The following is a 10,607-nucleotide window of genomic DNA, read 5'->3' as shown; positions in this document are numbered from 1 at the left end:
TCTGCTTTTTAATATGAAGGAGATCAGTCCTGGGTGTTCATTGGAAGGACTGATGCTAAAGCTGAAACTCCAATACTTTGGCCACCTCGTGAGAAGAGTTGATTCACTGGAAAAGACTCTGATGCTGGGAGGGATTGGGGACAGGAGGAGAAGGGGACGATAGAGAATGAGATGGCTTGATGGCATCACCGACTCGATGGACATGAGTTTGAGTGAACTCTGGGAGTTGATGACGGACAGGGAGGCCTGGCGTGCTGTGATTCGTGGGGTCGCAAAGAGTTGGACACGACAGAGCGACTGAACTGAACTGAGATTGTTCATAGCTTTTCTTCCAAGGAGCAAGTATCTTTTAATTTCATGGCTGCAATCACCAACTGCAGTGATTTTGGAGCCCAGAAAAATAAAGTCTGTCAGTGTTTCCATTGTTTCCTCATCTATTTGCCATGAAATGATGGAACCGGGTGCCATGATCTTAGTTTTCTATTATTGATTAATAGTATGTTAATATTGACCTATTAATTGTGACAACATATGTAACCAATGTAAGATGTTAAAAATGGGAGAATTGGGTACTGGGTATATGAAAACTATACAATCTTCACAATTTTTCTGTAAATATAAACCTGTTCTAAAATAAGTTTATTAAGTAACAAAAATGAAAACAAAACTTGTATATTGCTGGTAATCAGTCCATTAAAGGATTGTAGTAGTCAGTGTTTAATTTATATTTGGTTTTGTTTTGTTGACTCAATGCTCATTGATGTGAAAATTATAATGTAAACTGTCATTCAGACTAGGGCAAATCTTGCAATAATTGAAATCCTAGAGGAGAGACTAAATTTGAATTCCAAATCTGACTTGAAAATATCAGAAATTCACATTTCAGAAGTTCCTTTTCAAGGCTTGAGGCTCTCATTTTATTTTATATTAAATAAAATTATACATCAAAGTGAAAAAAAGGGGTTCTAGTTGAGTAGGTTGCATTTTTCCTTTCTCAATGACTCATAACATAACGGTGCATCATGTAATGAAAGCATCTTACATTTGATTAAGTAGAATATTATCTTTTAAAAGTGTTTAATAATGATGAGGAAAAGGTTTCTAATTTAAATTTGTGGGAGGGTTTAGTATTTTTATTAATTTGCACATGTTTTAGTATATTAGAATATTATTTCTCTCTTTTGTAATAAATATCTCCCCCATTTTTTTTCTGCCTTTTAATTTTAATTATGAAGCTTTGTTATAGAGTGCCTTTGTTAGGAGCACCCTACCTGGGGCTCCTCACTAGCAGGCTTTCCAGGGAGGTGGATTTTTAAGTGACCCCAGGAAGCAGTGGGTGAGAAAGGAAGGAAAGCCAGTACAGATGCATTATTGCTTTATGTGTGTGTATGTGTGTTCAGTCTCTTCAATCATGTCCGACTCTTTGCCACCCCCTGGACTGTAGTCCACAAGTTTCCTCTGTCCATGGGATTTCCCAGGTTAGAATACTGGAGTGGGTTGCCATTCCCTTCTCCAGGGGTCTTCCTGACCCAGGGATCAAACCCAGGTCTCCTGCATTGCAGGCAGATTCTTTGCCTCTGAGCCACCTGTCTGTATGGCCCCAATGGGCAATGGGAAGCCCCATTGCTTTGGCTATGCAAGGACAAACAGAAACTAAGAGTCTTAATTCTCCCTGCTGCAAAGGGGAGATTTCCCTCCTCTCTTTTTCTCAGAGCATTTAGTTTAGAAAATGGAGATGTACTTTCTCAACTCTTTAAAATATATTCCTTTGAATACATTAGTCTTTTGTTAGCTGGCCTTTTTTTGCGTCTTTTTTTTCTTTTTTCTTTTTAAGCTTTTTGACTCAGGAATGCTTTCTCAAGAACCTGAGAGACATCTCTTAAAAGGCAAACATTTTGAGAACCACCTTTTTGAAATTCAAGCATTAAAAGAAGTGGTTTCCTATCACCTCTACTTGAAGAAATAAAATGTCTCCAAAACAGGTAAGAAAAAATCATTTGGATTTTAAAAGCCAACCAACCAAACAAATAAGTAAAGGTGGAATCCAGGAGGGGGGCGGGGGGGGGAACAAAAGAGGAAGTTCCCCTCCCTTCCAGTTCCTGGGGTGGGGGGAGGGAGGAGCCTCACTTTGGTGAGTGCTTTGCCCCAGTTGGCAAAACGACCTGCTGTCATACAGACAGAAGTCTGTTTTCCACTGGATAACCCCAGCTACAGGTAAAGTTGGGGTGAACTCTATGTGACCAGTGGTACTGTCAGGTCACAGCGCTGCAGGACTAGTTAGTGTTTACCTTGAGAACATGCCCGGAAGGGGCTCTTTCTGCTTGGTGGTGGGAGGTAGAGAGATTCCTTCTGTCTCTGCATTTTTTCAGCAGGTCAGTTGCCTCTGAGGCACCTCGCATTCTAGTTCAAGGCTTGTTCAATAATAAGAATGTTTTCTTTTTCTGCCACCAACGTGGAGAGGATTTCTGGGTTGGGAAAAGATTCTGTTTCCTCAAGAGCTCCCACTGGAGGCGACCAGCTTGGGGGTCACGGCCCGTGAGGACCACAGGAGCCTGGAAAAGATGTACTGTGGGGCTGTGTGCAGGGTTTAGAGGGAGGAGGGCTTCGTCCCTGGCCCCCACCCACACCTGGTCCAATGGCGTGCCCAGTTCCTGCGCTCACGGGTCAAGGTTGCCTGAGTGCAGAGAGGGTTACGATTTCCTCCAAAGGGAGGGGCCGGGCAGTGGGTGTGGGGCTCAGGTGAGGTTGGCCAGCCTGCACCTGTGCGAGGCTGGTCGGAGCAGGAGCAAAGCCAGTCTAGCAGCAGAGGTTGGAGTAAGGAGATATGACGTGGAGTGAGAGGGTTGCCAGCACACGTAGTCCTTTTTGTTTGCTTTTAAAGGAATAAAAATATTACAGTAGGTTTGGTTTGGCTTCTAAGATTACCGTAAACTAACAACTGGTGTTTCCTCAATCTGCTGCCTTGCAGGTATTTGCTTAGGAGCAGCACCACCATGGAGAAGGCAATGGCACCCCACTCCAGTACTCTTGCCTGGAAAATCCCATGGATGGAGGAGCCTGGTAGGCTGCAGTCTATGGGGTTGTGAAGAGTCGGACAAGACAAAGCGATTTCACTTTCACTTTTCACTTTCATGCATTGGAGAAGGAAATGGCAGCCCACTCCAGTGTTCTTGCCTGGAGAATCCCAGGGACGGGGGAGCCTGGTGGGCTGCCATCTATGGGGTCGCACAGAGTCAGACACGACTGAAGCGACTTAGCAGCAGCAGCACCACCACCACCAGCGTGGTGTCACACCATCAGCACAGAGGAGCACGCTGGAGCACTGCAGAGGCGTGGCTCTAGGGAGTGGATCACGGAGAACACGGAATCTTCATGTTGAGGGACACCCAGGGAACCATCCAGCCGTGGCATCCCCCCCGAAACATGGATTCCCTTGTCAATATCCTGTCCCTTTTGTCACCTACTCTTTGCTTCAGATTTCTTTGTGGCAAAGAATTCCAAACGATGATAACAAAGACTGTTTTCAGCGAATGTTTTAACATTCTTTAAATTCTTTTTCTAATATTGCTAGAAAGTTGAGCAAGTGAACCATTAGGAAATGTTGCCAAGGTCAACAACAAAAAACTATTTATAATAAAATTAGTGCTTGCTGCCTGGATAAGGAAACCGGATCTGTCTTGCTTAAATGCACTGAACTAGAGCAAACATTGACCAGCCATAGTGTAGCATAATGAGGCAGATATGTTACGTTAATATACTTCTTTAACTATGAGAAGGGATAAAATATTTGCCAGAAAAGGTACAATCACACCAAGCTAAATCTACTGAAGAAAGCCTCAATAAAAATATTTGAAACAGTGAAAATTAACCCTGAAAACACAACTATAGCTCCTGAAGCAACAGAACTCTTTAAAGCAGCCTTGAATGAATTGATAGCAACACTTTTATAAAAGGGAAAAAAGAGAAAAGAAAGATTGTTACAAAAGAATGCTCTGTACTCTGAGAGTCTGCTTAGTGCTATAAATGTTTGCAGAGAAACCCAAGACATTGGGGGAGTTGTCGGGAACAGAACTATTGCAGCAAAGACACAGTGGGGGCTGATAACACACAAGCAGGGAGAACCCGGATATGGCTAAATTATATGAACAGATGATAAGGATGCCAGCGGAATGAACCACACTAGATAATGAAATAAGACCCAACATAGCAATATTGGTACCCAAGAAACCATACACTGCAATTACACAATACTATAAAACAATTATCCTCCAATTAAAAAATAAATAAATTTTAAAAAAGAAATTATTAGAGAATATATTCCTGACATGAAAGCCTGTTTACTTGTGGCTCTTGAGAGGGGTGTTTTCACAAGGGACAGAGGAAGCAGAGACATTGTTCTGAGAGGGTGGAGGGCTAGACTGAGAAATTAATTTACCTTTCAGAACTGTGTCAGCTAATTTCCTGTGTCTAAAGTTAATGTCCTGATTAGAAAAGACTGGGTGTTCTGGCAGATGGACTGGGGTTCTCTGTGTACGTTGTTAAGGTATGGGGTTCCTATCTGCCCACACCTCTGTCGTTTTTGCCAACTGGAGTTGGGAGGCAGCCTGAGGCTGTAGAGAGGCAGAGTTCTCAGCTATTGTAACTTGTGAGTCCCCAGCTGTGTGCTGAGGCCAACACTGACTGTTAAGAGGAGGAGAAAGTTGCTAACTGATCTTGGGCCAAGACAGGTAAGTAAGAGGAGCCATGAAAACATGGTTGAATGCTGTTACTTCAGTTTCTAAGAAGCCTAATAAACACCACAATAATCATCAACCATAATACTTGTTCGGTCTTTTCTGTTTTCCATGTCAGTGTTTTATGGGCTCCTATCACAAATGACTGGATATGAGCACACTTATTATTACCATTTATAGACTTGGACACAGATTCAGTTGAAACTTGTGCAACAACACTGGGAAGATCCAAGATTTCAGCTCAGGTCAGCCTGACTTCAGAGCCTACACTCTTAACCATCCCACGGTTCAGCCCACAGGCTTGAAGGCTTTGGAGGAGCTGAGGTCAATGAGATTAAACCACTGTCTCTGCTCACAGTCAACTCTCCCCGAGAGGAAACTGGCAGACATCTCACTCTGGTTCTCCAGGAGTTCTCTCCAGAAAAGCAGTTCTCAGCAGAAAAGATTATCCAGTCCTGGCGATAAGAGACTCATGCTTGCCTTAACAGAGAATCTCAGCTTCTGTCGCTATTGTCAGACCCAGCTATAAAATGGAACAGCTTTGCTAAGGATATGGCATGGGCTCACGTACACACACACACACACACACACACACACCCTCAGGTGCATTTTCCCAGCCCAAGGTACTTCTTTATTTATAATGCTCCTCTCAGATGTGCTATTTAAGTAAGAAAAAGCAAATATTCTCAGTGGTCAAAGCTGATCAAGAAATCCACTCCACTGCCAGGGAAAGGAATATCAACAAACTCATGGTCATGGAATTTCTGCCCAAACCAAAGGCTGGCATGTGGTGTTGCTAAATGTCCTTTCCCCCATAGTCACCCTCTCTTCTCTGGATAGGAGTACATATTATTATCTTCTTTTTCCTTCCTCTACACTATACTCTATACAGTCAGCAAAAACAAGACCGGGAACTCAGATCATGAACTCCTTATTGCTAAATTCAGACTTAAATTGAAGAAAGTGGGGAAAACCACTAGACCATTCAGGTATGACCTAAATCAAATCCCTTACGATTACAGAGTGGAAGTGAGAAATAGATTTAAGGGACTAGATCTGATAGACAGAGTGCCTGATGAACTATGTGTTATGCCCTGAGTCCGGTCCCCCCATCCTGGTAGAATAAGACACTCGCAGCAATGCAAAAGCAAGAATGGGGTTTATTTCTAGCTGGAGCTAGGGCTCATGCCTCCTCCAGCGCAGTGGAGTGCGGTCCTGAGCCCAGGTCACAGCGGTTTTTATAGTCTCAGATTACATAAGCACCTATTTTTGTTCAAAAGATCAAGCTGGCAGAAGCTCATTGGCCAGTTCATATGCGCGCAGAAGCTCATTGGCCAGTTCATGTGCGCGCGTGTGGGGTTTTTCTGGGGGATTTCCCTTTTCACTCTGATTGGCCATTTTTGGCACCAGCGGGACTTTTATAGGGAGGAGTTTCTTATTTTTGGCCCCGGAGGGATCTTCTTAGGGAGGAGTTTCTGTGAACTTAGCCTCCACCCTGTCTCCAGGAATTGGAAACTTAGGCCTAAGCAAGGTCTCAGGCCTATCCTGGCTACTCAGATGTTAGGGCTCCTAACATATGGATGGAGGTTCGTGACATTGTACAAGAGACAGGAATCAAGACCATCCCCATGGAAAAGAAATGCAAAAAAGCAAAATGACTGTCTGAGGAGGTCTTACAAATAGCTATGAAAAGAAGAGAAGTGGGGCCCTGATGAGCCAGCAGCCCCGTCCGGTCGGCCTGGCTCCCCTCCCCCGCCCGACAAGGCTGCCCTGAGGAGGCAGGGAGGGGAGGGCTGGGTCGGCGGTGGGCAGACAACAATTCGGAACTTCTGCGCGGGCCCCCAACTGCAGGCGGAAGAGCACGCAGTCGGACCTGGCCTTCTTCAGGTTCCCGCGTGATCTGGCCAGATGCCAGAAGTGGGTGAAGAGCTGTAGGAGAGCAGACTTAGAAGATAACACACTTGATTAACTAAATAAACATTATCGATTGTGTGCCAAACACTTTGAAACTTCTGTGATCTGCAGAACTAGTTCCTTACAGGACAGTTCTCCGAGATAATGCCATACTAACAATATTCGATCTTACCAGCCATTTGAATAATCTACATAGTAGACCCAGAAAACGAATAAAAGAATTGAGTGAAGGTGAAATCAGGACACTGAAACAGAAAAAAATTGATGAAACTTCTGAACAGGAACCAAAACATAAGGAAATAAACAACAGCAATGCTCAGAATCCCAGTGCAGAAGAAGAGAGTGAAGAGCAGGATGAAGCCATTTTACCTTTAACCCTTGAAGAGAAGGAAAACAAAGAATATTTAAAATCTTTATTTGACATTTTGATTCTTATGGGAAAATAAAACATACCTCTGGATGGGCATGAAGCTGATGAAATCCCAGAAGGTCTTTTTACTCCTGATAACTTTCAAGCACTGCTAGAGTGCTGGATCAATTCTGCTGAAGAGGTTCTGAGAAAGCGCTTTGAGACAACAGCAGTTAACACATTGTTCTGTTACAAAACAGCAGAAACAGATGCTGGAGATCTGTGACAGCTGCATTCAGGAAGAAACCCTCAGGGAAGTGAGAGATTCTCACTTCTTTCCCATCATCACTGATGATGTGGTGGACATAGCAGGGGAAGAGCAAGCACCTGCCTGTGTTTGTGAGGTTTGTCGATGAAGCTCACAACCTGAGAGAGGAATTTGTAGGCTTCCTGCCTTATGAAGCTGATGCAGAAATTTTGGCTGTGAAATTGCACCCTACAATAACTGAGAAATGGGGATTAAACATGGAGTACTGTCCTGGCCAGGCTTACATTGTATCTAGTGGATTTTCATCCAAAATGAAAGTTGTTGCTTCTAGACTTTTAGAGAAATATCCCCAAGCTATCTACACACTCTGCTTTTCCTGTGCCTTAAATATGTGGTTGACAAAATCAGTGCCTGTTATGGGAGTATCTGTTGCATTAGGAACAATTGAGGAAGTTTGTTCTTTTTTTCATCTATCACCACAACTGCTTTTAGAGCTTGAAAATGTGATTTCTGTCTTCTTTCAGAACAATGAAGAAAGGGGCAAAGAACTGGAGGAATTTTGCCATTCTCAGTGGACAGGCAGGCATGATGCTTTTGAAATCTTAGTGAACTTCCTACAAGCACTTCTTTTATGTTTAGATGGTATAAATAGTGATACAAATGTTAGATGGAATAACTGTAAAGCTGGCCGAGCATTTGTGCTCTGTACTGTGGTAACAGATTTTGATTTCATCGTTACCATTATTGTTCTTAAAAATGTTTTATCTTTTACAAGAGCCTTTGGGAAAAATCTTCAGGGGCAAACCTCTGATGTCTTTTTTGCAGCCAGGAGAAGGAAATGGCAACCCACTCCAGTGTTCTTGCCTGGAGAATCCCAGGGACGGGGGAGCCTGGTGGGCTTCCGTCTGTGGGGTCGCACAGAGTCGGACACGACTGAAGTGACTTAGCAGCTTGACTGCAGTGTTACATTCACTAAATGAAGTGATGGAAAATATTGAAGTTTATCATGAATTTTGGTTTGAGGAAGCCACAAATTTGGCAACCAAACTTGATATTCAGATGAAACTCCCAGGGAAATTTCAAAGAGCTCAGCACAGTAATCTGGAATCTCAGGTAACCTCTGAGAGTTACTATAAAGAAACTCTAAGTGTTCCAACTGTGGAACACATTATTCAGGAACTGAAAGATATATTCTCAGAACAGCACCTCAAAGCTCTTAAATGCTTATCCCTGGTACCCTCTGTCATGGGACAGCTCAAATTAAATATATCAGAGGAGCACCATGATGACATATACCAAAATGACTTACCTAATCCTGACACACTCTCTGCTGAGCTTCATTGTTGGAGAATCAAATGGAAACACAGAGGGAAAGATATAGAACTTCCATCCACTATTTACGAAGCCCTTCATCTACCAGACATCAAGTTTTTTCCTAATGTTTATGCATTGGTGAAGGTCCTATATATTCTTCCTGTGATGAAAGTTGAGAATGAACGCTATGAAAACAGGTGAAAGCCTCTCAAAGCATACTTGAGGAACACTTTGACAGATCAAAGGTCAAGTAACTTGGCTTTGCTTAACATAAATTTTGATATAAAACATGATTTGGATTTAATGGTGGATACATATATCAAACTCTATACAAATAAGTTAGAGCTTCCTACAGATAATTTGGAAACCACTGAAAATACCTAAGAGATTTTAACCTAGTCTTTCTCTTATATTTGATATTTGAAAAAAAAACTTGTAAGAAAATTTAAAATATCTTACAGAAAAGTTGTAAGGGTAGGCCACTTAATCACTGAATATCTTGACCTGTAGGCCTCCCATTGAGTACATTAGTTATTGACAATCTGCCTGTTCGAATGCCCATGCTTTGGAGACCTAACTGTTCTTCCAGAAGATAGCATTGAAAGTACCATATTACAGTTTTATGTGATCTCTGCTAATGGCACTTTGGAATTGTTTTAGTTAAGTGATTTTAGGCATTACGTTTATCACTGTGGATCAAATTGTCAGGTATTAAATTATCAGACCTTTGAAAAAATAAAATTAGAGGAGGTATGGGAGGAAGGAATGAATTTTGTAAAATGTTACAATGAAGCTCATGACTGACTTTTGAATACTAGGAGTTATAAGTATGCTATTAAAAATCTGTAAAGGACAGTTAAGAAAATTATCAGACTATAAGAGAATTGTGTGAACTTGTCAAACAAGGATTTCAGTGTAGATTTTCTCTTTATCAAATGAAGTTAAGGCAACAAGTTAAAATTTGAATGGAAGAGCCTGCCATTGTTGTTCCACATCTGGTTATTGCTGACATTCCTTTATTGAGCCTACGTCTTTGCAAGCTTTTTGGCAGGTATATGTTGAACACTTCAGTTTCATGGTCAAGAAAGGATCAGAGGCCATGGAAACTGACAACTGATTTATCTGTTTTCTTCTGTCTTTTTCCATGACTGTATCTACTGCCTCATCTTGATTTACAAGCAAAGCCTAGAAAGCCTACAAAAATAAGTGTTTTGTAGTTTATCTAGGAATAATACAGAAAATATTGCTGGTATTTTTGGTGAAGAAAATCAATTTTGTATAGTTTATTTCAACCTAAATAAAATGTGAATTTTGCGTAAAAAAGAAAAAAAGAAGAGAAGTGAAAAGCAAACGAAAAAGGAAAGATATACCCATTTGAATGCAGAGTTCCAAAGAACAGCAGGGAGACATAAGAAAGCATTCCTCAGTGATCAATGCAAAGAAATAGAGGAAAACAATAGAATGGGAAAGACTAGAGATCTCTTCAAGAAAATTAGAGATACCAAGGGAACATTTCATCCAAAGATGGGCTCTATAAAGGACAGAAATGGTAGAGACCTAAAAGAAGCAGAAGATATTAAGAAGAGATGGCAAGAATACACAAAAGAACTGTACAAAAAAGATCTTCACGACCCAGATAATCATGATGGTGTGATCACTCACACTCACCTAGAGCCAGACATCCTGGAATGTGAAGTCAAGCCTTAGGAAGCATCACTACAAACAGAGCTAGTGGAGGTGATGGAATTCCAGTTGAGCTATTTCAAATCCTAAAAGATGATGCTGTGAAAGTGTTACACTCAATATGTCAGCAAATTTGGAAAACTCAGCAGTGGCCACAGGACTGGAAAAGGTCAGTTTTCATTCCAATCCCAAAGAAAGGCAATACCAAAGAATGCTCAAACTACTGCACAATTGCACTCATCTCACACGCTAGTAAAGTCATGCTCAAAATTCTCCAAGCCAGGCTTCAGCAATATGTGAACCGTCAACTTCCAGATGTTCAAGCTGGTTTTAGAAAAAGCAGAGG

The 10,607-nt window shown here is 41.8% G+C and overlaps 1 pseudogene; it reads left to right on the top strand.

Annotated features, from left to right (window-relative positions):
• The first annotated feature begins 5,290 nt into the window (after nucleotides 1-5,290).
• Nucleotides 5,291-8,962, top strand: LOC148776096 (52 kDa repressor of the inhibitor of the protein kinase pseudogene; annotated as a pseudogene).
• The last annotated feature ends 1,645 nt before the right edge of the window (nucleotides 8,963-10,607 follow it).

Source organism: Moschus berezovskii, chromosome 11 (assembly GCF_049115385.1).
Source record: "Moschus berezovskii isolate FMDL1 chromosome 11, NW_MosBer_1.0, whole genome shotgun sequence".
Taxonomy (NCBI): Eukaryota; Metazoa; Chordata; class Mammalia; order Artiodactyla; family Moschidae; genus Moschus; species Moschus berezovskii.
The sequence above is the reverse complement of the archived record's forward strand: the minus strand, read 5'-3'. Positions and strand labels throughout refer to the sequence as shown.